Raw genomic sequence first — 24,951 nt, 5'->3', positions numbered from 1 at the left:
TGCTCTTGGAAAAAACACAGCTAGGGCCTAGGAAGCGGTAGCTGAAAGTCGGAGACAGGAGTTCCATGATGTGAGCCAGTGACCTGCTGTCACTGCTGTTCAAGGTGCCAGCTCTCAGGTTCTTCAGAGAAAGATGGGTTATGTGCATCTCATTTGGATAACTTCATTGTTAGGAATAGAACAAGAACAGCAGCTTGGAAAACGATAATAGATGTGGGCATTTGATAGTGAAAATTCTGATAAAGTGGTTACTAACCATTTTGTTGCTAATTGCATGGTCCCTGTTTTTGGCTAGAAGGTGTTACTGGCTGTGTTGCCAAGGGTACGTGTGTCAGCTAGGAAAAAAACAACCTAGTATATAGCGGCAATGAAGGAAAATAATGTTCCTTTCCTTGTGTGAATATAAAATCAGTGATGTAGTAGAGGTTTTCCTTTTTTTTTTTAAGCATTTATAACAAAACCTTGTAAGTATTTGCATAATTTCAGGCTTTCAAGTCTTTTTTTTTTTTTTTTGGTATCATGAATAATGCTGAGTAACAGTGCTCTCAGTTCTCCTTCAAAATATGCTCCTTCTGGAAAATTCATTTTAGGTTGTTGTTTGAGGTTAGAGTTGAAAGACTTCTGTGGGTCTCTGGGCAAGCTTCTGATCCGTTTGCGCACAATGTTGACAGTGATGGGTAGCAGCTTTGTATTACATGAAATTGTTAAAATTGACGATGCTGCTGATATGCTCCAAATATCAAGAAAACCTATAGCTGGAGCCTTATTGCATTTACAACTCTTCCGTAGTCATTGATCATCTTACTATGGCAATTCAGCTGCTGCAACATGAATCCGTAGGTTGGAGTTCAGTAAGAGAAGGCAGGCAGAAATAGAAGCAAGTTGTGGAAAGCTAGTCCTGTACCCTGTTGGTAATGCATCTGTTTCATTGCTTTCCTAATACAGAAGGAGACTTCGATTTTAACCTGCGTTAGCTAACCTTTGAAAGCACCTCACTGCTGTGGAACTGCAGCATTTAATAGCGTTCAGATGTATAACGGTGTGTTAGCTTATGGATGGGGCTCCTCTTGCGAAGCTCTATTTGCATATGGTGGGGCTGCCCAGAAGGGCACGACTTGCCTGGGGCTAGAGATGTGTTGAACGCACAGGTGCATGGCCCATGAGGGAAGGGAGAGAAGTGGGAAGAGGGAAGGGAGGTGCGTTAATCCTCTGGTGCCAGCAAGGTGGGGGCACAAGTATTGACAGCTGGCACCTGCCTTGGTAATGCTGAATGCGATTGAAAGACAGGATTTTAGCTGAAGTCAGGAAACCTAGATGACTCTTTTTTTGGGGCATTATGCGTGTATAAAAAGACAGTACTTCTCAGGGAGTATTTTGCTAACTGGAACATCTTGCTTCCTGCATAATAGAGTGAATTCAGTTAGAGGATTGCTGGTTTGATTTATTATGCTAATTGATGAGGTAGTTGATGTGAACTGCATGTACTTATTACTCACTTGCCAGCAAACTCCAAATTATCTCAGAAAAGCTTTTAAAATGGAGCATTGTATGTTTTTTTAAACCTGGTCAGTATACAAATACAAGCAAGCCAGAAGCCACCAGCTGTTCGTAAGTGCTCAATCTAAGTGTGACCCATTTTAGTCACTGGAATGTTTCAGGGAAAGTGAAGTGGCTTTAATGTAGTCTCATACTTGTTCTTCACAGTATTTAAGCAACCCTGGAAGATTTTTTCAACTTCTTTCTTCTTCAACTGGACTGCTACTGTTATCTGTGTAGTAAAAATAGAATACATGAAACTTGATTGGGCATTTTTTGATAATAAAAGGTATGATGTACCATTTGAATTTGTATTCAGGCGTATGTGCCAGTCAGTGCAGCAGAAATCCCAGTTTAATAGGAATAAAACTGGGGGTAACTCATGCAGTGGTATTGAGGTCCTAAGAGTGTCAGAGACAGTTGTCTGACTGGTGAAGGAAGCGTTCATTAGATATTTTACTTAATGGACGAACATTCAACTGTAATGCAAGATGGAAAGCTTTTGTATTTCTGGGCTGATAGGGGAAATGTTAATGTTAGATTATGGAATGCAAGAGGCTAAAGAGATGACTTACGGACATGTAAATGAGGAAAAATCTGAGGAGAGCTCTGTAATAGCCGATTCTTTAGTTTTAAGAGCTGTGTGGGCTGCTGTCTGTGCAAATGGGGTAGCTGGGCAGAGTCTCCTTCCTGCTGGACTGTAACTCCGTCAGGTGCTGCATGCATTGTGTTAGCTGAAAATTCCTGACCAAGTGAGGTTTGACAAAACATCCATCCACCTACCTTGAACTTGATATTCCAAAGAGATTTAGACACGTGAATGAATTCAGAGCTTCCTGATTTGAGGCTTGCTGTGGGGGCAAGCCAATAAGTACTGAAGTGAGACTATGAACAGCTGAAAGAGGCAGTCAGTTGGGAGGGAAAAATGCACTGAGGTACAGGAGGTGGGCTGGGACTTGAACGTAGGCTGTCAACAGCAAGGTACCTCGGTGACCTAAAAAGTACTAGTATATCCCTTTAGGGATTGATGTTAGGTAGTGACATGCTATAAAAATCAAAGTACAAGTATATATCCCTTGGTTTTCTAACTAGGCCAGACCAATAGTGTTTTTTTCTCCTTTCTGACGCTCTGGTAGATAAATGGGAAAAATCAGTTTTGTCAGTGTTTGTAAAGAGCCTGGAGCAGCAAGGTAGCCTACAGGTGTTCCCAGATTTTTTTTTGGAAATTATTATGTAAATAAGGTGGCTTGCTCAAACTGAGCCAGCTGCCTGTTAGTAACTTGCATATGGCTATCATCATATTGGAAGGAAGCGGCACCAAAATAAGGCCTTCTAAATGTTGTCTGGGAGTCTGTAACTTCAGTGAAAGGTGCTGCCAGAGGAACCTGTGTTGTCCAGTGGTGACACATTTCTTCTGGATCGTTTAACAATCTGCAGCTATTTTTCTGCACTTCTTGTAACTGTCCTCTACTCGGCAGATGGGGATATTGCATACTAGGTACGGGGTGATACTGGATGAATGCTGGATACCCTTCTGACCTGTGATGACAAGCTAGGTAAGTTGGGTACTGAGAAACAGATCCAATCACAGATGGGATTAGTGTTTTTTTTAAGCAGGATCAGTGAAGTAGTGATATTAAAAAACAAAAACAAAAAAATATTATAAACAGGTATGAGGACAGCTATATAAATCTGTAGGGTTCTCCCTGACTTGCGTATCTTTATTTATGTTTATTTAATTATAATCAGTAGGTGGCTCCAGATGCTATTTTACTTGCTGTAATAAATCAGAGGTACTCAAACTAGCTTGTTCCACAATTTGCTTTAAAAGATTTGGTGACAGCCTAAAAAAAAAAAAGAAAAAGCACTGAGTGCAGTAGTGTGTTAGAGAAAGCAGTGCCTTAGAAAAGTTGCTTGTTTCCCGTGATGTACGTGGTGGTTGCAAATGTGACGTGGAGGTGTGTGCGTTTATTTGAATACTGGAGCCAACACAAAACTGGTTAGCTTGGATGGAAACGTTAGAGCCAGTGCAGAGGCCTCAGTGTAGGTGGGGGATTGGTCAGGGTCTAAGTACAGGCTGGGTTAGTCTGTTGGCGTTTCTTGCTGTCAGTGCCACTAACACTTAACCTAACTAGAGTGAAGCTGGTTCAGGTGTGTGGAGAAACCGCAGTAGTTTTAAGTATGATTCATTTTGAGCTGCGCTTCCCTGATAATTCTGGAACAATTGCTTCATGAAAGACAGTAAATAACCCAAATATGAACTGTCTTTGTTCTCCCAACATCAGTCTTGTTTCCCTCCATTAACTTGTTAAGTCAATAACAAGCCAGTTCCTATCTAGGGATGTCAGCAGAATGAGGGGATGGTTATTGACCTCAGTGGAACATATTGCCCAGACAGTGATTAAGATAAAGGTTTCTCTGGGTATAGTGTATGGAGAAAACTACAAGATGCTACAAAAACCCTCGTAAGATCTCATAAGTCTTAAGGGAAAACAAATGGATGCATAAGAGGTCAGTATGAGAAAACTGTATTAGGCTTAGTCTTCTCAGAAAGGAGAACAACTAGAAACTAGGGTGCTGACAAAAAAAAAAAGATTCAAAATCCCAATGTGGAGTGGGAGAGAAAATGCAGGGTTTATTTTTTAACCATATCAGCTTGACAGTAGGTAAGTCCTATGTAGCTGATTTTAATGGGAAAGATAGCTGTATATACTTGAAGTATGGGATAGTTAGTGGTTTTCTATTTTGAATAAATTTCTTTTTTTTGTATTTTCCTTGAAGCAGGATAAACAAACCATTGAAGTGTAGGTGTTCACTGGAATGTAGAGGTTTCAGTGTCTGTTGGTTTTGCTCTAGCAAATGGTTCAGGTGATTGCAGGACGCTGACTTTTGCAAATAAAGAAGCAAAATCCTCATAATACTCAAAGACCAGCAGCTGGTCTTGGGAGACTTCAAGGTAAAAAGTAAAATGATGGAACTTGACAGAATTCCTAAGGATTCTGGAACAGCCCTTTGATTTACTTTGAATATGTTAAGGGCTTTGACTCTGATCTGGTTCTGCTTCTGGTCTCCATCAGTGTGTATCGATGCCAAATTTAAGAGTGACTTTGGTATTGCAATGTTTATATACTGTGTCATAATGAGCATCTGATTTAAAAGCAAAGATTTTTAACGGTAAATTGTCTATGGCACTTGTTTAATTTGTACCTTTCAGGAAAGGTATGAATTCACAGTTGATGCACTATGGTTTTTAAACACAACTTCTGCAAAAGAACAGTACTTTAATTTACGTTGTACTCAAGTGAAATGTGACAAGGGAATGTTTGTAAGAAGGATTATATAAAGTACCTTGCTAATGACAAATTGTGATACATTTGAAATGAGATTCATAATCAAATGTATTTCCGAATAGCTGGGCAGAGTCTCCTTCCTGCTGGACTGTAGCTCCGTCAGGTGCTGCATGCATTGTGTTAGCTGAAAAGAACAATTGTGAAGAACATTAGCCCAAGCAAGAGTCAAGCAATAACTCTGTTTCCAGCTTTTGTAGAATGGCAGCCCTGACCAAGTTTGATTCCCCATGATTCTTCCTCCCATGCAGCTTCACTGTGAAGATGCTGGCGATCCCGTGCTGCTTGTCTGCTGTCCTGTGTGCTGCCTCCTGTAAGCCCCCTGCTAGCTGGAAGGAGGCAACAAGTGCTGGGACTGCACCCAGGCCACCCACTTGCCTGTGGTGTGGATGTGGGGTCAGGGCTCGTGGGCAGGTCGATTGGTGGAGGCCAGCCGGGGCTGAGCATATGGGGAAACATTCAGCATTCCCGGTACTCTTCTGCTAGGAACTTTGATTTGACAGCGGAAGTCCAGAAAACAAGCTGAAAGTGGGTGAAGGACTCAAAATTTAAGTGGAAACAAGGATTTCTCATCTTATTTAAAAGATACCATATATATATATTTGTGTGTGTGTATATATATATGTGTGATGTGGTTTATCCAATGGCTAAGTTGACTTGCATAAAAAGAGAAACTGTTTTAACTTGTGCTGTTTGCTCTCTAAGAGGTTGAAGGTTTTTGTTGAGAAAAGTATACAGTATTTGCTGCCATGTTGTAACATGCAGCTGAATGCCGACCTTACAAAAATGTTTTGAGCCAGTGAGGCCTGTATTACAACTATTAGTTACTACTGTACTATCAGAGCCTTTTGAAAGAACTTAAGCTTTTTTGTTAAAAAAAAAAAAAAAAAAAAAGCAGAGTAATGTCTCTTCAGGTTCCTCAGGCAAGCTGAGTTTGTAATTTGGGGCTGTATTTCTGTGCTCCTTTTTCTTAGAATTGCGACTTCCATTCAGGTTGAACTCAAGCGGCGGTGGTGTGCCTTCTGATTCCTAGTTCAATTTTAGCTGAAAAGAATACTAAGAATGTGAGAAGGTTTTGGTAAAGTTGAGCAACGACTCAAAAGGAAGAGAATCCTTCCATCCCACCAGCTCCCTTTCACAGGTTCTTACCCTTCCTAAACCAGATGGGTGTACAAGTGAGTAATTGTTGTACTGGAATAGCAAGCTGAATAAGCTTGCATAAAACTTAGGTGAGCTCCAGAGCTGTTGCCAGAAGGGGTGTGGGTTTGGGACAGCTTGTTAGGGTGCCAGAGGGCTGCTGGATCTGTTCAGTGGGTTGTTGGCCGCCATCCAAACCTTGTTTTTCTTAAGCAACAGGGGCAGGTAGCTGGATGCTGCACAGAAGCCATCGCAACGGAACTGATCAATAGGCTCCAAAATAACTTGGATGCTGCTAAGGAGATAACAAATGTGGGTTCCCTTTATCTGCAGCTGATCGTGAGCATGTGGAACCTGAGTTGCTTGTATAATTAACGGTCTAAGGTTTCAATTTATATTGCCAAAGGGCTAATATGTATCATCCTTATGATTGTTCTTTCATTTGCATAATGTGCAAATTAAAATACCGCTAGAGTTGTAATGCATATAAGGTCATGCAGCTAAGCACAATTTTTCTTTCATCAAGAAGAAATTTATCATTCCAAAAAGTGCTAAAAATGATAAAACACGCTTACTTTTGCTATGTGTTTAGGATTTTGAGATGAACACAATGAGACATAGCTGCAATTATTGCTAACTTGTATGTGTGTTGCTTTCATAAGTATCCCTTAACATTTGTAGATAGTACCAAAAGGAAGTCTTGTCTTCAGTACTTCTGAGACAATTATTTTAACTTCTTAATGTAACTCTGACTATCTGACACTGTTCCTTTTTTTGGTGGATGCTCAAGTTGTTTGTCAGGGACTTGTGAGCTGTGAACATGCACCTTTAAAAGATGGGGAGTATAAGAGGGGCAGTTGTTGCAAGCTTGACACATGCTGTAGTGAAGAATGAAGGTTTTCTAAAACTTGGTAAATATGTACTAGGCTTGAATGAAATGAAGTGAGTACATTTCTGAAGTCAAATTGTTGTCTTATGATACTGCTGTTTGTTGTTAACTATTTTGTACGTTATAATGTAAGTCATCTTTTGCGTAATGGGCAACTGTGCTAATTTGTGGATGTTAAAATAATTGCAGTGCTTACGGGAACAGCTGTTGGCCAAAGCTTTCAGTTATGCTCTGAACGATAGAGCTTTTCAGAAAATGCTTGCTTATCTCAAAGTATGAGAGTGATCCAGTACCACGTACATTTCCCTTGGTCCCTCTTCTACCTTGTCTGTTTGTGCTGTGAAACCAGACTGCTCTGGAACTGCTGCCTGCCGCAAGTTAGTGCGGGAGGCCATGGAGTGTTGTAGAGGAGATTTCTGCCACACACTTACCAGGAAATGGTAGTGAATGAGAAAATAAGCTAAGGCCCACCTTAGGTCAGCCTCCTCATGTTGATGTAGTACTTCTTTGTTCCTAGTTGCCCTGATAATGAAGAGTTTTGGAGGTGTCACATCAAGTCATGACAACTATATTGACCTTCTTCAGGTTTCTTCAGAACAAATAAGAAATCGTCAAACTTCAGTCCAGTCTAGCTTCCCTTGTCAAATCTGACTCCATATAGACCAAATATCCCTTCTGAAAGTAAGGCAGCAGAGGAGTTCTGGTGTTCTTGCTGGCATCAGACTGTGTGATCTGTGACACAGTGATTGCAGCTGTGACAGTGATGATGCAGCAGAAGATAACTGAAGTCACTGCAGGACTTACCGACTTTGCAGGAGGCCCGTTTAATTTTCTTGATAGCAACCCAGGTTTTATATGCTACTGGGAGTACAACATCGTTTTATTTATTGGATTATAATTTTTGAGTCCATTCCAAAACTGTTTGCTTTAGCAAAGTGAAGGTGTGTGCTGCTGTCCCACGGTGGATGCACAGTTCTGCATGTAAGATACCTTGCTGTCAAGAGTCAAGAACAGTTCAGTGATACAGAAACAGGTGCTGCCTGCTTGGCATCTGTGTGGCATTGATAAGAGCGAGCTCTGTGAATCAACACCAAGTAGTCCTTTGGATTTACTCAGCTCTTTGAGAGCCTGAGCCTGGAGTCATCAGCTGCTTTGTGCCTCTACTCGCCACAGATACTGTTGTTAGTCTTGTACCTGAGCTGACTGATCTTGGTGTTTAAAACAATCACGAGTTTGTCTCCGTGGCTCCTGGGTGAACAGCTTCTGCATTTCGATTGTTCTGGTAGTTGTGTGCTGTCTTCTGTTTCCACCAAACTCGCCTTGCCTCTCTGTGGTGTGCTTTTTGCTGTGGGAAGAATGAACAGAAGTTGTACGTGACAGAGAAGTACCTGCTGAAGAGGAACTGGCTGCCTGTGTAGGGACGAGAAATGGTGTGGTCAGGTTACTTTAAGGAAGCCTGGTAAATGGGATCATTTTCCTAATGACGTGCGCTGAAGAGCAAACAGTTCTGGCTTAAACGTGACCATGGTGGTGGTGTGAGGAGGGCAGGCAAGGCAGTATGCCGTCCTCTGAGCCAGTGCTGCTGCTGCCGCCTGTGGCTGCACTCGGCAGCCTCTGGCAGGGCTCTGCTTCACCTAAAAGTCCCCCTTTAAGGTGACCATTTTCTTAAGCTGCGTAGAAAGACTCTGAACAGCTAATATATATATATTTTTTATTTATCTCTGTCTAGAACAGTCAAGTATTACCAAATGTTTGAAAGATGGTTAGTACTGGGGGCAGCATTATTAGGTCTAGTCAAATGCTTGATCCTAAAACCCCTCGTAGTGATTATCTGCACAAAGAAATTAGTGACATGCTATGCTCTTTCCTAGAAGTATTTAGCAAAGTAGTTGGTCTGATGCCCATCTGTGTTACCACTGGACAGGAAAAGAAACCTCTTCTGGCAGAGGGACTTCATTCAGAACTGGAACCCTGGCTTGCGTTTGTTTCTGGACTTGGCAGGTTGGGTGGGACGTAGTGACCGGTGACAGCCGCTTGTCTGCAGACTGAACTACAACATGACGGGAGCTGAGCAGGCCTTACTGTGCAAAGCTGTAACCTTCAGAACCTTGTTTAGAAAGCCAGTGCCTACGAATACAGGTCTGCATACAGGGCACGTATGCAGATCAGAGACAGCGATCAATCTTACTGTGCTGCTACCTGCTACTTGGAGCTAATTTTTATTTCATTAGGTTTTGTGAACCAGGAGACTTCCTTTGCAGTTGAGAGTGATGTCTAAAGTCAGTTGTTTGTGACCGAGTAGCTTGCAGAAGGTTGTAAGCAAAACGGTAATACATTTGAAGCCTTTGTAAGGCGTGTACATGGCTGTAACTGCTGCTAGATGGTAACTGCAGTAATAAATATTGCAGAGAAACTGGATCACTTTGCATTCTCTGAACAGTTGGTATGGGATTTATTGAATTAGAGTTGTGGGAAAGGCATGAAGAACAAGTTACTATGACAGAGCAGGAAGAGAAAGATTTTGGTTTAGGTCTGCTATCTGTGCAGTGGAAAAAACTTGCACTGAATTAGAGCAACCTAAGTGAAATATTAAAAGTCAAGATACCAGGAGACTCCTGGACTGCTGTAACTAATTAGGACTTGACTGCTATGTATCTTTTTGTTTACTTTTGGGAATGACAGAATTGGGCTAATAATTATTAAACAAAAAAAAAAAGAAAGAGGAATTACCATGAGAGAATGTCAGATGCTTATTTCTAAGCACTGGTAAAGAAAATTTAAGAAATATTCTAATGTACTGATGCTGTACCTTTGAATTAATGTTTTCAACTTATACTTAATATTAAAGGGAGTACTCTAATAGGTTATAAGTGGGCAAGTAAGAATCTGATGCCTTTATTTTAAGATTTAGCTATAAGCTTGTTACTTTTTGCATTGTTAGAAATATTAGGTTGGTGATGTTACAAATATTAAGGTGGTTGCTTGAAAATGAGTTTGCTTATTTGCTTGTAAGCCACCTGTGTCTGATTTTTTAATCTGAAATTCTGATAATGGTCTGAATGAAACAGTGCAAAAGGACTCCAGCGTGGTGTCCATGGGATGTGCCTTTTTCCTGTTTGAAGTGCTGAAGTAACTGCTGTGCTGCCATATTGACCTACCGCCCCTCAGCAGAGCCTCATGATGAGTTTCCTTTTAACTTGCCTCCTTCGTGCTAACAGCTAATGAAGATGGACAGAGGTTCTTCAGAAAGGTCTTCAGGATGTTTCAGGCTCTTACCAGCACTTGCACTTGCTTGGAAGAGTAGACGGTAAGCAGAAAAGTGAAGCTCCTTCTACAGGTAGGAGGTATGCAGATGCCCAAGCTTTTTTTGCTTGGAAGAGGTACTTTCCCTTTGTATGGAAGGGAAAAAGTGAAGTCAATCTGCAGCCATCCCCCTCCACTCAGGAGCTTAGTGACAGCGATTAATTACTGAAGGCAAACTTTGAGTGGGATCTCCATCTGTAGCCCTGTGCTAGTAGAAAAGGTGGCGAGCAGCCCGACTTCATGGTCAGGTAGGGAGCAAATGCAGAAGTCAACTTCTTAAACAGCTGGGAATTGTGGCTGTTAATCCTCTCTCCCCTGAAGCCCCCCCTTAGGCTGAACAGCTCAGTTTGTCTTGAATTGCACAGCCCAGCTGAAGAAGGCCTTGCCTGTCTTGTGTTCTTGCTGTCTCTTGCTTTTCCTGTTGAGCTTTTTGTTCCAGACTAAAGACACCAAGAAGTAGTCCAGTGGCTTTTCTGTAAAGGAACCTCTGCTACAGAGGAATTCCCCATGCTAGAATGGAGTAAGCTCTTTGAGGCGTAGGATGTGGCAGCCGGAGTTGGCTGTTGAAAAATGAACCAAATGGTCATAATTTAGGAGAAAATCAAAAATTCTAAAATGAATGAAAACACAGTATGTTGGACTGTAAATAAATAGTAGCTCTGCATTGAACTTCCTAACATGACTGTTGTACTAGAGAAACTATAAACTGAACCTGAACCCCTAATTTTCAGTTGATCTCTGAGGCTATCAGCACATTTTTAGTTAGTATGTTTTAAAAAAAGTTTAGTTAGATTTAGTGTGCCATCAAGTAATTGTGTTAGAAAGGAATTTTTAGGGCACTTGTAATCTGAGGAGTGAATAAACAGAAGGCTAAACTCTGCAAGGTCTGTGTATTCGTTTTTGTGACTTAAACAGGTAAATCATTTATCACTTGTAGCAGCACTTAAAGTATAGCCAAGGTCATATTTTACTTTCATGCAGTGTACTATAGAACTGGCTCTTGAAGTACGTTGACTACACTTTATAAGTTGAGCTGAAACATGCATGAGAATCATGCTAAAGTTGGAATGAGACAGGAATGAAAAGGGAACTAAACAGTGGATTCCAATAAGAAATAATTGGAGTATGGTTTCTGCGTTAGGCTGTCCTGTGCCTTTACAACACTTTCCAGTTGGTACTGTTGGATTCTCTGTTGAGGCACGTGTAGGAGCCAGGCCTAAAACTAGATGTGGAAATAGCGATAAACTTCTCTGTCTAGGAAAGACAAAACATGTAATGGAAGTGGAAAGACTTGCAAATCAGAACATGAGTTAACTTGATCTGTGTTACGTTGTCCGGTCAATGAAAGTAGGTGGTGAATGTTAATGAAACATCCAAATTACACTTAGTGTAGGCTGGCTAATCCATAGCAAGCCGTGGTGAGGCTGACTTTGTCCCTGCTTAACTATGTCGTTAATGAAATTGGAAGCACCAGGTTATGGCTGTGTGTTAGGGCTTCAGAAATGTGAGACTTTGTGATACTGGTTGCTATTCCAGCGAGGAGGAGGCTGTAATTACTTGAATGAAATTTAACCAACACCTGAATAGTGTACAACAACTGTAGTTGCTGAGGGCTTATTGCCAAATGTGGATTTGTACTTAAGTAGGTAAAATTACATGGACTTTGTACTGGATTGTTTAACAGATTAAATTTCTGTGATAGTGCAAGATAGCAGTAGGTCACAGTCCAAAAGTAAGGTCCTGAAGTATATTTATTCACAGCTGTGGTGTTAATGTGATTAATTGAAAACTTCATAACAAATTCAGGTTACAAATGCAAAAACAACAAAGCCAGCTTTCAGTGATGTAGGTGTAAAGTCAGTGTGAGCTCTATGCAATGTTAATGGTCTTTGACAGTAGTGCAGGTAATTTTGAGTGGGGTCTGCACTTCTTTCACCTCTTTGGCTGCTGCTTGGAGCCTGAAATGGTCCCCGGTCTCCTACAGTCTGAAGTAGTGACAAGTGACATGCAGTTATGCTAGCAAGAACTCTTCATCCTGGTTATCAGGCTAAGAACTGTGTCATAGTAGGCAGCCGTTCACCAGCAGATACTGAATGTGATATACATCTGTCTGACTGTTGTATTGAGTAAATAGGAAGTCTTACGTGAGGCTTGATCGGTGATGATGGGTATTGAGCACGTGGACACCGACAGCAGCTTGTTCTACTTTGAAAAACCTCTGAAGAGCCTTGATCTGAAACCATTGATCTGGTAGCCTATTAGGTCAGCTCATGGACATGCAGCAAGGCTGTGGAGCAACTGGTAGCCTGATTGCATGGGCAAGAGTGTGGGTGGAAACAGGCATAACTTGGAATCCTTATTCTTATGCAAGAGGAGAAGCTTGTTCCCTGGTATAATGCAAAAGCTGAATGTCTTTGGGTGGCTGAAGTTGCAGCCTCAAAGAGGTTCTTTGACAAGTTCATTTAAAGTCTTGGCAGTGTGTTTGCAGCATGAAGTGTATATGGGTAATGCACAAGCTGACTTCTGCACCTTGCTTTTCTTGGGAAGGATGCTGATCATTGCAAAGGGATTTGAACAAGATAGCACATCAATTACAGGCTCTTTATGCAGTGCATGTAATTTTATGTTGGTATTGAAGTTCTTGCTTGTGGAAGTGATAACCTGGAGATGTGGCTGATGTGCTGAACTCTGGAGTTAGAGGCTTTCGGAAAAGCTTCAGTGGGATACATCTATTGCTTAAGACTGTGGAGAGCAATGGATTTCTATGAAGCCAGGACGAATCTTTTCTTTTAAAAGCCTGGGTAAGCAAATGCACTGTTAATAGTTATAGAAGAGCTTTGGACCTGAAACCTTGGAGGAACACTCATTTCCAGTTAAAAACATCTGGAGAAAGGTAATGGTTTGTAGAAATGGAGTGTTTGGAAACAGTTAATGTAATTCATGTGTCCTCTTTGCTTGTCTGGAAAAAGCTTTTAGAAATGACTGCAGACATCTGCAGTGCTCTTTAATATTTGATGGGCTTGTACAATTCTGCTTACAGAAAATTCATGACCTGCTCTATTTCTGAGTCTGGTTTGGAGAGGGCATGAGTAAAGAGGTTAGATGGATTCCTTATCTTCATATTACAATATAGCTATTAAGAGACTTAATGTTTTGTTCTAGATTTCCTTGTAAAATGTTGTTGTTTTTTTTTCTTGTGTCTCTTAGCTCTATGTCCAATAGATAATTTCTAGGGATCTGGAACTGAATTGCGTTCTGCCAGGATGCTCGTTTTGCTCATGTTTGGAATAAAAGAAGTTTCGCTGCCTGATGCTGTTGAGATTCCTATTGTCAAAATAGTTATTTTTAAAGCCGTAGGGAGACCTAGCACTGAGATTGCTGAGGACCACCTCAGCATGCCTTACGTACAGAAAGGCTTTTAGTGAAAGTAGATGCAAGCCAAGCTGAATATCAGATCTGTAACAGGCTTCAAGGCATGATGCTTTCAGTTTGAGGAAATCATGGAAATGTGAACTTGCTTTGTGTGTGGATCCCTTGAGCTTCCTGTTTGACATGCTTTTACCTTTTCTTTCCATTTCCAAGCAAAGGGAAGATTGTTGAAAACTGATTTATCTTCATCACATAGCATTAGACTGCTTAGAAAGTAGTTGGGTCTTTGTGGTAGTGAAGTTATAGAAACCTACTGATGTGACTTTTGTCATCAAGTCTGGAAAAAGGAGAAAATACACTCTGAAATGTTTCAGAAGAACCATTTGTTCATAGCATTTCTTCCTGAGCTAATGAGAATAATGCTGAATTTACATAGTAAAATTCTCTCTTCTCAAATGCATTCATTTTTTTTTTACTGTGCTCTGTTTAGGGGCATCTTATGTATACTGTGGCTGCAAGATACAACAGAACTTCAGTTGTAGAAAGGGTGTCTTTTGGTGCTTCAGTTGACCGTGATATATATTAGATAAATACACAGTGCTGTATTTCCAAACTTTTAACAACATTTTGGGCAGTGCAGACTTAATTCTGTAGCTGATGATGTTGGTTCTCCTTTCCATGGGTAGCTCTGATAGCTGGCTGTCTGTAGTCTGTCATGCAGAGTAGTGCAGATGGGCTGGGGCTGGTCTGGCCAGGCATCTGTAACATCAGCTGGGCGTTATTACAGTAGTTCAGGTAAAGTTATTCTGAAAGACAAAGCAATCTATTCCAGGGTTATTTCAGGTTACAAAATCCTTGTAAGTGAAATCTGCTGCTTCATGGCATGGTTGCGATAACAGCAGCTCTTTCCCCTGGTAGAGCAAAGATGAACGTCTGGCAGAATTTTGTGGTGCATGCTGTGATCTCACTCCTATGCAGCAGAGGCAATCTTGCAGTGACAAAGTTTGAGCTTCTTTCTAGAAAGCTTTTATATGGAAAATATCTACAGTTTAATTACAGTGGCAATAGTTAAGAGATAGTAATGTCTGAAGATTTTTGTGAATGTTTGAATGCTTGCTTAAATTAGTGAATATTGAAAATTGAATGTGATGAAAAGTTTCTAATCCATGATGAAAAAGGCCATCTGCATGTCCAACAAATACCAGAGCTCTTTGCTTCCTAGGATCTTAACGTTACAATTATTTTTTTTTTTCTGTAGAACATCCACATTAAGAAATTCCATTTTCTGGGAGCTCAGATGAATTGTAAGCCTCATGTGCGTTGTTGTTTTCTCAGCAGTAACTAGTGGGAGTGAGTGCTAAGGTAGTAACCATGGGCAGTGCTCACTCTTTGCCATGGGGTCTGGTAATGTGCCAAACTTCATGATTTTTCTTCAAGTTGTTGTTTTAAAAACAAGTAAGTATCCCAAACAAATCCTGAACACAACCGTTTGCTTTTTTCTGCTATTAGCAGTAAATGCTAATTACCTTCTTCACAATGTTCAATCTGTTGTGCTTAATTCTGGTCAAAGCAATGTGTTTGGTGTAATGCAAGAAAAAGTAAAACTAAACCCACAGATGCTCTGATGCTGTTACCGGTTCTTTGCTGGGCTGTAGGTGAATGTAAGTACATGCTGACACTGTTCACTGGGCTTGGTGTGTGTAGATAACCGATTCAATGTCAGCTTGTGTAAGAGTCCCTGAGATATGGGCTGAACGACTTAGTGGATGTTCATCAGCTTATTGGCACTGTAGCTCTTGGCAGCATCAGTGCCTCCTTCTATCTTGCACCTAGAGATCTTGGTGGTGAATGAGTTCAGAGCTGGTCAGGAGATAGATGTTGACTTCTTTTAAGGAACTGTTTAATTTTCAGAAGGTAGGTGATGCGATAGCAATGGAAATGTCAGTTCTGTAGCTTTTTCATTTGTTTTTCTCATATGTAGATTATAGCTGCCTGCTAGGGACTGAACAGAGGCAGCGCAAAGTGTTGGTCTCAAACATAAGTAGTGGAATTACAAATGAACTGGGGCCTTTATGAATTCTGCTCTATCAAAAGGAATATTGTCAAGCTGCTAGAAGCGTCCTGGCTCTGGAAATGGAGTAGGAATTTTGATGAACTTCTGAGTATTCAGGCTATTCAGAAGAATTGGAGCATTTCATTTTTGCGGGAACTTCGATGATTAATTGAAAGTATTTATGTGCTGGGAACTGCAGTAAACTGAGGAAAGGGAGGGAGCTCTATAACGAGGGGAAGAACGTTCAAGTTTCATCCAAGTGTTTTACTGTATAGTTCTAATGTAGTTTTACATGCTTAATGCTTTTCAAAAATTATATTTCTTGTGTGAATTATGAATGAAACTTGGCACTTAATGGTGAATGAGGATTGTTTCTACTGTAATTAGCAATGCTTATGATGGTCTTGTCATATGGAGATTGGCAAGTGAATGGTCGTGCTGCATTTTTTCTTTTCCTTGTTTAACTGGCAATATCTACTGTCTAGTGGTGGAACAGAGGCAAGATGAGTAATGTGCTGCTGGCAGGTCATTCGTGATGGATGGGTTGTACCTGTGCAGGAGGGAAGGCATAAATATTGCTCCTGATCTCTGAAGGTAAAAAATTGATTCCCCTTGTGAATCATCTCTTCTATGGGGAGGAACTATGCTGGTGTGAGAATCTCTGCCTAAGTAGCAGTTACCACTGCCAGTACCAAAACATGGACTAATCATGCGGTTAAGAAAGTGAACAGAAGGGCTTGTGCATCTGTTTTCAGTTGAACTTTGTGTACTCATACCATTCCAGTATCGTCAGGCATGGACTTCTATAAATAGGGATATGGCGAGTTAATTAGCGGTAATCATCGGTATGTTAACAAATGCAGAAAGGCTAAGTCGGGGTTGTACAGGAGGAACTACAATACCAATAATGCTGGGGACATTTGGAAGCAGGTGAATGTTCAGGTGGGTGATTTTCCTGCAGTAGCACTGCAGTGGAACTGAGGCCAACTTGAAAATGAGGTTCAGATCTTCCAGTAACACTGTACTGAAGAACGTAATTTGCTAATGTGTGTCCATAGGGTAGGACTCCCATAAACCGTAATATTGGCTCTAGGCTCAAACATCCTTTTGTTTTTGTCATTTAACAGAGAACACAGCTTAATGGAAAGTACAATACTCTTTTAAATGTAGCTAATTTTCTCCAGTCAGAAGAGCAAGTATATTATATTTCATAAGAGGCAAAGTGATCTATAAATAAGGTATTTGCTATGTATAGCAAGCAGGATGTTTTATTGATCATGAACTTTGATTATGTTAGGAGTATGTGCTGGGGGGGGGGGGGGGGGGGGGGGGGGGACAGGAGGGAAGCATGTGTGCTATCGGTTAATATTCAGCAGTGAGTATGGAAGGATTGCTTTCCCAAGCTCGGGAAGCTCCATCCTAACAGAGGAAGTCGGGCAGAAGTGTTGTGAGGCTTGTGTGGATCAGGAAGCTGCTCCTGGCCAGACTCAGAAGGGAGAGAAGAAGGCCTGCCGGGGGGTGACGTGGGAAGAACAGCGAGACTGCGTGCAAGCATTCAGGGATGAAGCTGGAAAAGCCAAAGCCCCGGTGGAATTGAATCTGTCCAGGGATGTCAGGGGCAACAAGCAGGGTCTCTGTAAGTATGTCAGTACCAAAAGGAAGAGGAGTGGAGAGGGGGGCCCACTGCTGAATGAAGCGGGTGATCTGGTGTCATGGGGAAGAGGTCAAGGTGCCGAGTGCCTGCTTTGCCGCAGGCTTGACAGGCAAGGCTGGCCCTCGGGAGTCCCGGGCCTCGGAGACTGGGGGCAGAGACTGGAGCAAGGAGGACAGACCTCCACCTCTTCTGTGGGTGGGAGATGGCCAGGTCAGGGGATCCTGAAGCAAACTGGAAACATGAAAGTCCATGGGCCCTGATGGATGCACCCATGAGTGCTGAGGGAGCTGGCAGATGATGTTGCGAGATCACTCTCCATAACCCTGAATTGATCGGTGACTTTTTAATAGCCTTAATAGCCACTTGCCCTGGTGTCTTAGTTGTAAGCCTGTGCGAATGCTCTCCTTATAGCAGGAAGTGTAGTTCTGGCAAAGCAGCTGGGGGTCAGATGGATACAACACTGAGCTCTTTGATCTTGGGCTTGGTTCGTGATTTTTTTTTTTACTGCCTAAGAGAACTGCCTGCTTAATTAGCCCTAAGGGACATCTTATGCAGACATGCTGGAAAAAAATGTGAAACTTCATGTCCTCTTGGTGGCGTAATGCCAGACCAGAAAAGGACAGTTTGTATTCTGAGTTTCCTACTGGGTTAGTGGGAAGAGATGAAGTGGGACCTAGAGCATCTAAACCAGCATTAGGAAATCAGTGTGGCGTTCCCAGTTCAGCTTCTGTGGCTTGACTTGGTGCTTCTTCCTTTGCCAAATGCTACTTAAGTGGAGAACTTTGAGCTCGAGAAACATGCTCTGCTCCTCTGAAATGCTGACTTTATTCTGAGTTGAATCTCTTCAAAAACAAGGCAAAGTTTGTTCATTCTTGTGTGTGGCATACCTTAAAAGCTTTTTCGTGTGTGTAAAATTGTGTCAATAAAAAATATGGAGAATTTAAAGAAATAATCATCACTTTACTACTTGCTTCTATGAAAACAAGGGGTAAACTTTTTCAAGATTCTGTTACTCTATCGGGATTCCAAGCATTGTGTCCTCACATCTACACAGTGCAAGAAACACTTGGACTGATCTAGCAGTTATCACCGTAATGAGCATCTGAATGCTTTTTGTATGCATTAGATTAGGGCAGGTGCCAATTCCAAATGAAGAAACCGTTTTCTCCTGGTCTGTGAGCTTCCCATGAGCCTTCAGGAATGTGTATTTTGCTTTGTCCTGCTGCTTTGCTGTGTGCTTGTCACAACCTGAACAGCGCTGTGCAGGCACATCAGCTGGAGTCCTGGAGCTAGGCTCCTTCGGGGGTCAAAGCCAGAGCTGTGCTTACTGAGCGCAGCGCCATATGAACAGCTTCAAATGATCCTCAGATGAAACTTTAATGGTATTCCTTCCTTCACATTTGTCTAGTGATATGGTCCATTGCAAGTTCTGGGTTACTATTTATCATGTGTTTTTGGAGTTGGAGGTGAAATAATCAGGGAGCGAATCTCACAAATTGGTTTGCATAAATCATTTTGTTTTTTTTTGGGGGGGGGGGGAACAAAGGTAAGTAATGCAGCTTGGTTGGAAAAATAATGCTCTCTAGTTAGGTGAATCCTAGGCAAAAGTTGATGCGATACTGTTCAAATTCTTTCTCTCTTGTAGATTCTGAAACTCTTTTTTTCCATTACAGTAGCATTTTTCTCCTGCCCTTCATTTCCACTTACTTGAAACAGGCTGTTTAGAAACCGGAGGAGCTCTTTGCCACTGTTCTCCGCAGTGGTTTTTTTGGACGTTGTTCATTCTGAGACATCACCATAGCAGCATTCTAGTAAATTTTCTAGCTCGGCTTGTGGATCAGTGAGCACTACTGTCTTGAAATTAGTTGGTCAGAGCATGTTTTACTTGCTGTATTTCAAAGAACAACTAATTCAGTTTCTTTATCGTGAGACAAAAAGGTTTCTGCAATAAGGCTTTGCATGTTCCATTTGCTAGATTGTTGTTTTGACTTCAGTGTGAAAGTTTAAATGTATTGCATTGAAAAAAAGCTTGTTCAGTGGCATCTATGCTATAACTGTTCCTAATTTAGTAATTCACTGAAATAGAAGTGCTTCAGGGAAAAAAAAAAAAAACAAACAACTATTTGAATTAAAATTCAGCATGTGAAATACTGAGTGTAGTCATTTCCTCCAAGCTAACAGTGTTTCTATGGAATAGTTGCTGTGTGAAATAGAAGCATCGTAGTGGTGCACTGGACTGCTTGTGGTGAAACTGAATTCACTGCTTCAAAGTTTTCCAATCAAATCGGTCATCTGAAAGTAGAAAGTGGAAATGCATGAAATATCTGACAGATTTTTTTTTTATCTTTTCCTTGTGATATTAAAGGAGGAGCTTTGCGAAGACATGATGACTTGGTAAGAATAAATATATCAGCTTGACAATTGAGCAATTTGGTATTTTTTATATACTACTTAAAATGTTGCCCCCTTCTGGTTACTGACACCTCTGTGAATTGGATATGGGCAGAAGAATGAATTACAAGTATATGAAGAAAGGGAAAGCATGCTTTTTTTGTTAGAACAAGTAGTTTTGATGTCTTAAAATATGGTAATACTTGAAATTAAAAATATATTAAAAACCCAGAACAGACACGGAAAGCTTCCAGGCACATCCAAAGATCATGTCCAATAAAAAGAATGAAGATAGGAGAAACAAGATTTTGGAGACTGCCGTACGGTCTCATGTAGGGTAAAATAGTATTTTTTTAATGTGTTGTATTTGTATCGTGTTACTTGAGTTCTCGTTGGCTTCACCTAATTCTTAGAGGACTGCTTTGAAGGATCCGTGTGGATGAGCACTGTAGGGCTGTGTGAGGGAGCAGTCGCTGTGTGCTACGTAGAGCTCCAAGCTTGTGTGTTACCTTGCACTAGAAAAGATGCTAGCAATTTATTGAAACAGAAGTTATGATTGCTTCCTGGAGATACCGCTTGGCAGGGGGCATGTTGGTGCTCTCTGATGAGCATGTAAAGCTTTGCTTTCTGTAGTAATGCACGCTTACTGAGTGTTTCCATGCAGTCTTACAGTAAAGAGATGGCTATAAATAGCAATTCAAAACCTAACCTGGGTTTTGAGTTCAGCAGAATAAATAAATGATGTTTGGGAATTAAAAAAAAAAAAAAAAAAGTAACATGTAATGATTTATTCACAGTTGAGAAGTTATCTGTCATTTTGTTGACCAGCTGCAGAACTGACGTGTAACCAGAAGTGCTGGCAAGTAGCTGCATCATTCCTTATTGGTAATAAGGTCGTGTTGAAGTACTGCCAGGTTAGCATGCTATGTTTCGTTTAATGTGTGCATGAATTAAAAAATAAATAATAGGATTCGTAATTGAAACAATTACGTTTACATAAACTATATGAGGATTATCACAGAAAACAGGTTGTAAGAACATTGAAGGCTAATGGTGCTTTTCCAGTCAAAAAGGAACTGAAATATTCATGATGCTATATGGGGAGGAATATGTTTAATATGTTACTGGTAAGGGCTGTGAAGCTTAATGTTAAATCACATTGGTCTCTTAAGAGTTAATTTTGTAAGTCAGTTTAGGAGTGGAACAAATACAGACAGCATACACCTGGCTGACTCCAGTTGCAATCCAAAGATGAATTTACTTGCTGCTACCAGTACAGGAAATTTTGGACATCAGAAACTGGTAGTGTGTGGTGTATTGGCTTGTACCTTCTGTTTTTGTGAGTCGAAACTTTGCATTCTCCTATTTTACTTCCTTAACAATTTTTTTTCTGAAATTAAAAAGTAAAAAATAAGACTGTGAGATGGTGTTTTTGGTGGTGGTGGTGGTGTTTTTTTTTCTTTTACAAGTAACAACTCTCACCAGTAGGTGGAGGTAATGAGATATGTGAATCAAACCTGTCCTGTGAGGCTGGGATGAGAGCTAAGTGGTACACGGCAGAAATGAGAGCGGGTACTTGGTCTGCATTTCATTGGGCTTGTAAAGAAATTAAGAAGGCCTGTTTTTAACAGGACTTGAACTCAAAAAACACTAAGTATTTCTGCATCATGTGGATTTTTGTAGGTTTTCTCCTTTTCCCTTGAGGTTTGTTCAAGTAATTAGAAACTCTTCTAACGGCATGAGTCATGATGAGAATTGGTTCTCTTAGAGCAATTTTGCAGTGAGCCTCCTGCTTTATAACATTTCATCCTCCTTTTTAAAATTAGATAACAGGAAGGAAACTGGTTTTGCTGAATTCAGGCTCTTTAGGATACATGTCTAAGTAGTTCAGAAATTGAGCTTGTGGGACAAGTCTGTACGTGAATTGTTCACAGTATAAAATCCTCTCGCTACCTTCAGAACTGTCCTGTTATGACCCTTTCTGATAGTGGGATGTTCTTAATTGTGGAGATGACAGCAGCTGTGCCAGCACCATGCTGCCATTCTCTTCAAAGGCATCAGGACAGTCTTTTTAAGTCAGTGTTGAGGGTGACCCTATAAATCAAACTTGTGTTGCAGTTCCCATAGCTGCTTTATAGCTCAAGGAAATGCTTGCAAGCAGTTCTGCAAGTGAAGAATTTAAATTTACGTAGTTTTGTGGAGGCTTTCAAAGGGCATTAAGACAGCTTGATGTCTAGGAGCTCTCTTATGTTCTGCGCTGATGGCTTTTGATTTGAAAACCTGAGGTTATTCCCAAGTTGCCTTGTGTTTTTGCTGCAGAGTATGAGATTTGAGCCATGGGAACATTACCAGGAGGTAGCAGCAGCAGTGGTCTTCAGCACAAGGCTGATATCCCACCAGAGACATCATTAATGCTTTGGACAGAGTTCAGTACCCTGCTCCCCAACTATTAAAACTGCTTCCATGAGAGAAGTTGCAGAATGTATGGCTATTACTTGCTTAGAGGCCGAGGTTTAAAAGAGAAAAAGCAGAGATTGCAGTCAGCAAGTGAGCTGTATGTTTAAGGAGTAGACTGTTCCCAGACCAGTTTTAATTAGTGAGATGCTTATGAGCATGACTTCGGAGATTTTCTGTGAAGAAAAAGTACGAGCCTGAAAAGTAAATAGTATTTCCCTAGAATCGTCACCAATTTCATGAGTCAGCACCAGCTTTCTTCCTTGTCTGCAGAAGTAGAACTTGCCATAAGTTAACTGTCCTCTGTCCATCCATCCCTCTCTTTCCTATGGCCCTGTGACTTGTACGGCTTATATATATTGTTTTGTGGAAAGTTACCACTGAAGATGAACTGTTTTATGGCAATTATGCATTCTCTGTGGAATAAATGACCTTAATACAAGCAGTTCATGCCTGGGGAAAAAATAGGTGCATGTCTGTATTTCTCTTATCCTGTTTCACAGCTGTGTAAACAACTGCAGACTTCGTAGAAGCTTGGTCGTGCAAGGCCATGTGGAAAATGATGCTCTGAAAGGCGTGGTATTCGATAGGGAAATGTGCAAAGGGGTTTCCCCCGCAGGAAAAGGTGTAATTCTAATTTAGGGATCTTCTCTCAGAATGTATGTCAGGGTACTCCTGTGTTCTGTAGGGCTCTGTGGCAGTCGCAGTCCTGCATGTCCCAAGAAAGCTCTCAAGGTAGATGTTTGTCTTTTGGCACTTAAGAAGCTAAATAAAATGAGACATAAAAGTAAGGTATTGCCATAAAAATGTAAGACATTTTCAAGTCTTTCTTGCCAGGTCTTTCTTTTCTAGCCTTGTACACACAGTTTGTGTGCACAGTAGTAGAGCTTAATCCCTGGAAATTTCCTGCATCGCCTACCTCAGACTTGAAGTGTTAATGTGTAAGGCGTAATGCAGAAATTCCCATTTCAGACTGAATTGTTTGTTTGTTAGGCCAAATTGTTCATTTTTGTCCCTGCAGGCATTACGCTTTGTGAGGATAGGTTTGCTGTGGCCAGGAGAGGAGTGGTCCCCGGGTTGTGTCGGGGGGACTCCTGAGTCTGGCGGGGATCAGGGCCGGTGCCGCTATCTGCCAGCGGAGCACTGTGTGGAGCGAGCCCTGTTCTCCTCCTTGGCTCTGGCTTTTGATGTGGTCCAAGTAACCTCAAGTTCTGTTTTCTGCTTGTTCCAGTTTTTCAGGCTTTGTATGGCAAGTAACTTTATTTCTAAGAATGCAGTTTTTCTAACATCTGTTAAATCTGTTTGCTAGTGCATCACTGCAAGTTTACAATGCGAGGTGTGGTGGTCTGAGGCCGATGAATTTCGGTACCAAAGCTGCATTTCCTATTAATGCAAAGTAATGCTGGAAGCTCATCCGAACAGTCGCTTGAATTTTAAAGCCATGGTCTTTGATTCAAACAAGGCGAGCAGTTAAGTACAAAAATACAGCTGTGTACAGAGGCAGGAGCCAGGCTCAGTAGCTCTTATTTCCTCTCCAGCTGGGACAGTGGCAGGCCGTGCTTTGCAGAGGAACAGTTGCGGCAGTGTGCTTCCAAGTCCACAGATTTTTGGGGCACGAGGCGATTGTTAATTGAACACGCAGAGTCCTTTCTTCCTTGTCTCAGGGAAGAGAGCTTATAGAAGGCAACTGGTGGCTGTTGCAACAGAGGATGTAATGTAAAAATTGAAAGGTCCCTGTAGAAAGGTTTCAGAGGAAAGCAGGTGTTTTGGGGAGGGGGTTGAGAGCTTGAGTGATTGGAAGTGCTAGAGGGAAGGAGCCAGGCTGTAGGGAAAACACAATGGCAAAGAGAGGGTCTCCAGCACGTGTGTCAAATGCACTAGTAACAGAGTACTTGTAGTAGGCTTTCTGCTTTAAAAAAAGACAACTTTTGCATTTGCACCAACAGTTTAAAAATGATATTTTGCTTATATGTGTGAGCTAATGTTCTTGTGTCTGTTTGATGTATGAATGTAGCTTTGTTTGATTTGAGGGAAAATAAATCCAAACACCATGAGCATGGCAAGTAAAATAGCAAAGGTCAGAACTGTTTTGTTTTCAGGTGCTATCTGTATTCTCCTGTGGTCACTTCATTCAGGAGGTAACCTGATGTGGTGTTCTACGGGTATATCCGATTTCTCGTTGGTTGATGTTTTCGGGAGGGCTTTTGAGCGTTAAATCCCATTGCTTTTAAAAGATCTCATGTAACACATCTAGTTTTGTGTTTAAAATTAACAATGTAGAAAGCTTACAGGTCTCTAGAGGATGTTTCTGTTCCCTGTTGGCTTGATCACTGCTCCTTGCTGTGTTATGCTTGTAAATACCTCCAACTTGATAAGCAGTTGTCCTGCTTATCCTCCTGGAAGCAGATGTTCCCTTTGGCCCACCTGGTTAAACTGCAGGACGGCCAACGCAGGCATCCCTTTCCTCCTTCCTCCCCCTTACACATCCCGGGCTGCTGTGCAAAAGCTCTGCGTATTTGCTGTAAAGAACAAGGGGAACAAGCAGATATACCAAGTGTTTCTGAACTTGTTATGGTGTGGAACTGTGCTTTAAAATAAGTATCGGGAACTGAGCTCTTTCTTGTGTGTATTGCGTGCCTACATGACTTCTCTTCTACCTTGGTGTCCAGGTGCTGTTGACTAAACATTAGAATAATGGCTTGCAGTGCAATAAGAGTTTACTGAACAGAAGCAAAGGTTTCTGTTTTGTACATAGGAAAGCTTTTGCAGAAATGGAGTCAGATTGCAGTTTGTTTTTTTAAAAAAAAAAAAAGTTTGC

At 41.3% G+C, this 24,951-nt stretch overlaps 1 protein-coding gene across 3 annotated transcripts in view; it reads left to right on the top strand.

The window, feature by feature from the left end:
• Positions 1–24,951, top strand: part of AGAP1 (ArfGAP with GTPase domain, ankyrin repeat and PH domain 1) — a 372,179-nt gene that overhangs the window by 12,047 nt on the left and 335,181 nt on the right. The gene's annotated exons all lie outside the window — the stretch shown is intronic.

This window comes from Cygnus atratus, chromosome 6, assembly GCF_013377495.2.
Source record: "Cygnus atratus isolate AKBS03 ecotype Queensland, Australia chromosome 6, CAtr_DNAZoo_HiC_assembly, whole genome shotgun sequence".
Classification (NCBI taxonomy): domain Eukaryota; kingdom Metazoa; phylum Chordata; class Aves; order Anseriformes; family Anatidae; genus Cygnus; species Cygnus atratus.
The sequence above is the reverse complement of the archived record's forward strand: the minus strand, read 5'-3'. Positions and strand labels throughout refer to the sequence as shown.